The following is a 4,992-nucleotide window of genomic DNA, read 5'->3' as shown; positions in this document are numbered from 1 at the left end:
ACAGTATAAACCTTAACAGCCAGTTAACTATAATGTTCCAAGCCAAACAACATCCTATAAACTACACCCCTTCCTAGACTTGGCACAAAAGTTAGTATGCTCACGTGATACTGGACTTTGCAGTTTTGTAATACCTGCTGTGAATTGGTCCTTTGAAATGTTGGATTAAAACTGAGGCTTCCCAGTCGTGGAACTCCAGAGAGAGAGACAGAGACACTGCTTGCCTTGAGCTTACAGCAACAACCCACAGACAGCAGGATTACCAACTCCAGCAAGAGAAATAAGAAACAATGTGTTCTGTCTCAAGTCCAAACAGCTTCTGGGCCAAAATGATACTGAAGCCTTGGTCTTTCCTGTGGAAAAAAAACTGTCCTCCAGGCATCACCTGACCTGCCAATCATTTACCACCAGCCATTCAAAAGGGTCATTAAAAACCCCAGGACACTGCATAAGCCTAGATTAAAAATAAACATTGCATCAATTATCCTCCTTCAGCAACAATAAAAGATATTGGTTACACCCCTGCATCAAACAAAAATGGCAGGTCTGCTTTACAAAAACCCCAGAGAGCATGATTAAAATACATTTTTTAAAGGCACAATATCGTCACACAATCGCTTGCCCTCAGCTCAAGCTGACCTTACTCCCTGGACCCTGAGGGACCCTACTTCTGCAGCATGGCAGCAGCAGAGGGGCAAATGGCCACTGGACCTAGCTCCTTGACCCTCCCTTGGGGCCAAGGCACCAAGTGTCAGTGTCAGAGTGCCAGGGGACAGTGCACTGTGGGCACTGCCAAGGCACGTGGCCTGAAAGGGAACTGAGTAGGGGGTCTGAAAGGGCAGGGGGTCCGAGTGGCGGATCTGATGGGGAGGATGGTTGATTGGGGGGGTTTGAGGGGAAAAAGGCTGAGGGGAGGGGGTCTGAGATAGGAGGGGAACTGAGACGGGGGGGGGGGGGGCTAAGTGGGGAGCGGTCAGGTCGCCCTTACACCTGTGTGGTGTGGTGTGGAGGGTGGGGTTATTTGTGGGTAGGGGGAAGATGCCCTTCTTTGGTGAGGAGTTGGGGGTGCTCCGCTGGTCAGTGAGAGGGCACCATTTCATTATTCTGGGGGAGGGGGGCCTGTCTCTGAGTGCAGAGATTGTAGGTCCCCTTTAAAAATGGCAGCCTAGTCTCGGAACAGGGTGACTTGGCAGCGGGTTGCTGGAAATGAGCTAATTGGCATCTTTCAGGTGGGTGAAAGATTTTGCTCTTGTTTTCCAAATGGAGTGGCACTTAGTCCCAATTCCGGAGAATTGGGCCCAATATCCTGCTATCAGAAACAAGTAATAATCCCAGTTAATTACTTAAATTAAATCCAGATGAGACATACAACTCCTAAAAGTAACCACACGGTAATACTAACAAAAATCTTTGGAAAGTGGCCTAATTGACTTAAAAAAAAGGAAGTCCAATTTCACTGAGCAGGAGGTAGACCAGATCATGGAAGAGAATTAATCAGAAGCGGCGTGATCTTTGGCACTGGCCTGAATCCACCTACATCACAGCCCAGAAGGGCGCTCATCAGTTCTACACAAGTTCCAGATATAAAAGAGGCTGCAACAAGACCAGAAAATATTTTTAAAGTATCAGGAGAACTGTCAAATTAAAAAGAAAGTTTCTCACCAAGACTGGAGAATTGGACGTTTGTATAATTGAATGTGTTGGTATGGCTGGAATAATGAGTTAGAAATTCATGTACCGGTTTTGTAGGCATGGGGGCCACCATCCGTGGACTGCCTGTGCCTGTTCAGATTGAGGTAGGTAGCACATAAAGTTTGTGTAGCCAACCTTTCTGAATGATTGTCACGTGGGCCTGAGCAGTTCCTGGACAAGGCCTCCACCCACAGTTTTTTATTGTGTGTGTGGCGGGGAGGGGGGGGGAGAATTTTGGCTGGGACCCAGAACTCTAGGTTTGCTCTGCAGTTTTGACAGAGTGCGTACATTTGTATATTTATTATAACAGACTCTCCACCTGAAAGCCGGACTGATTGACAGACTTGCCCCCACTCCGGGTCAGGTGCGGAGGAATTCAGAGTAGACCGCCACTTCTGGTGGGGTACTCGAAACTGCCAGTGTGAGCACATCGGAGTGGGGAGGGGTCCGGGGTTTCTAATCCTAAAGTAGCTGGTATAATCCCTGATCTTGAAGGGGGTAATGCCCTTTGTGCCCAATAGAAGCACAAGGCAGGTGCCTGATGGGGTTCAGTTGTGGAGGTGGGGGGAGGGGGGAGTGCAGAGATATGAAATCAGAGGAAAACAGGTAATTTGATGGACGAGGTCAGAGGTTAGTGGGTGGGTTTTGGAGGGGGGTGCATGGAGCTCCAGTCCTCCATGGCCATGAACATTGCGGTAAAAGGCACTTACTTATCTTTTCTCCAAAGCTGTCTTCATGCCTATTGAGCTATTGTGCTGCCAAAGACTTGGGAAACCTAATAGTCAGGGTTAAACCTGCACTGTCAACCTGCATCCTGGCAATAGGTTGACTGTCAGACCCCTGCCCTGCCTCTCTTTAACCCAAAGATGAGTGGATTGGTGTCAGGATTGAGATTTATTAACATTTTTAAAGTTCATCTGACTCCAACTCACTGACATTTTTGAGGTGGGGGTTAAAATTACCCCCCATACAATAAAATACATCTTTGAAAATATCAGCTGAGGGCAAATTTAGCCCCCAGTTTATTAAAGAAAACTATAAATATTGGAGTAAACATTAGGTGCATCTTTTTAATGAACTTCTGAAAGTCATTGACTGAAAATATATACAGTGATGCGCGATTAAATCACTCGGGAGGCTGGATCGGACCCGGGAAATAAATGCTTTTATTAGTAACATGAATGGAGCACACTATATAACAATACAATCCCAGACTAAAGGGTCACCCGGCAGTGCAGTGACCTTTATACTCCCACAGGTAGGCGGAGCCAACCGGAGTGTACCACAGAACAATACCAACAGGTAGAACACCCCAACCCTAACCCCAACAGTAACATATGTACAAGTACCCATAGTGCTAACCATCTATGGTTCAGTACCCATAGTGGTAACCATCTATGGTTCACCACATACAGTAAGAAGTCTCACAACACCAGGTTAAAGTCCAACAGTGGCTTTTGCTACCAAATAAAAGCTGAGTGGCTTTTGCTACCAAATAAACCTGTTGGACTTTAACCTGGTGTTGTGAGAATTTTACTGTGTTTACCCCAGTCCAACGCCGGCATCTCCACGTCATGAAAATATATACCCAGTAAAAATTCTGTCCTAAAATGAAACAAAATGCTTTGAAAATCAAGGAACTGTGTTACTTAAAAAATATATTAAAATGAGTTACAATTAGTTGCCATCTAGAGTTTAAGCCTAAACATGTGAGCATATTCAGCCTATAGTGTTTACATACTGCTTGTAAGTGTGAAGGAGACAGATAATTTGAACTCCTATTAACTCATCACCCAGTCCAGATTTCTTTTTGTGTGTGTGATTATCAGTTTCCAATCTGGCATATTCCTTAACTAAACATCCAAATGAAATACAATTCAAATGTAATTCACTTAAATGAAAAGGGAAAAACCTCAAGCATATCGCTTCGCGTGAACATGATTTCGCACAAATCTGGCAATGGTTCAGTGAAGATGCTGCAGTATTTATGTATGCAAAGAAGAAAGTGTAATTTATGTGGAAGCAGAAACCCAATTTGGATTTAATTTACAATGAATTAGCACAAGCATCCTCAACAATGCTGGTTACCATTTCACCATCTTTAGTGTGTTAATGAAGTTCACCAAGAAACTGCTACGGTACCTGATTTGTACAATTAATTCTCAGCTGTGGTTCAGTCACTAACACTTTCACCTTTGAGTTACAAGGTTGGGGGTTCAAGTCCCACTCCAGAACTTGGACACAACTGTCTTGGCTGACACTCCAGTAGCGTATTGAGGGATTGTTGTGCTGTCAGAGGTGCTGTCTTTTAGATGAAACATTAACCTGAGGCTCCTCCTGCCCTCTCAGGTGGACATGAAAGAGGAGCAGGAATGTTATCACTGGTGTCCTGCTCAATATTTATCCAACAATTAACATCACAAGAACCTGGTAACTGATCTTTACCACTGCACAAATGTGTAATTATAATATTATAGATTTTAAGGATAACTTCTTTAAAAGGTACACATTTGCTTCCAAGACTTTAAATTGAGTTTAAAAACCCTTTTCAAAATGGGAGAATGGCACCTTTCTGTGTTTGTCCAAGCCTTGTCTGACTTTATTATCTCTAGGGCTGGCTACTTAAAAAGTCATTAAAATGCAAAGACCCCTCCAGGAACATCCATTCTTTTTTGTTTATATCCAATTCAATCCAATCAATGTCCAATTCAAAGTCTCAGCAAGTGAGACATTCCAGATCCAAGCTGACAAGACAGGCTCACCACTTCCTGTCTTGGGCTTGATCTACATGATCTAAGCTGATTGGAGCAGGCATTGCACCTCCTCCAAGGCTTGATCTCATTTGCATCTTAGCCAAAGGTCTAGATGCCACTTTTAAAAATTGCTTCAAATGAAGCCTCAGTGTAACCTCATGATTTCAACCAAGTGCAGACAACAAAACTACACTTGATCTTAGCCAAAAGGCCAAGAAGCGATTCTAAATGATGTACAAATCTTTTGGTTTCTGAGAGAATGGGAGACAGGGAGGGTCTTCAAAAGACCTTAATGTAATTACTTCCTTTGCCCAGTGAAACAATGCCTCATTTGAAATGAACAAAGAAGCCATTTTACCTTAGTTGTAATAGAAGCAGGCTTTGAAAGCCATGTGTCCAGAAATCCCAGGAAGAATGCTGAGAGGTCATGGTTCTTGGCCAGTGAAGAACAAAAAAGAATCCAGATATCAACTGTGTTCTGCTGAACAGAATCAAAGCAATCTGCACATGGTGTAGCCATGAAGCTAGTGAGGAACAAGTAATGTTC

At 43.9% G+C, this 4,992-nt stretch overlaps 1 non-coding gene across 1 annotated transcript; it reads right to left on the bottom strand.

Moving 5' to 3' along the window:
• Positions 1-4,480: 4,480 nt before the first annotated feature.
• LOC144496239 (U2 spliceosomal RNA) lies at positions 4,481-4,668 on the bottom strand. The gene has a single exon (XR_013498405.1). It is a non-coding gene; the product is annotated as a U2 spliceosomal RNA (small nuclear RNA).
• Between the last annotated feature and the right edge of the window lie 324 nt (positions 4,669-4,992).

This window comes from Mustelus asterias, chromosome 7, assembly GCF_964213995.1.
Source record: "Mustelus asterias chromosome 7, sMusAst1.hap1.1, whole genome shotgun sequence".
NCBI lineage: Eukaryota > Metazoa > Chordata > Chondrichthyes > Carcharhiniformes > Triakidae > Mustelus > Mustelus asterias.
This window is presented reverse-complemented; position numbering and strand designations above follow the sequence as displayed.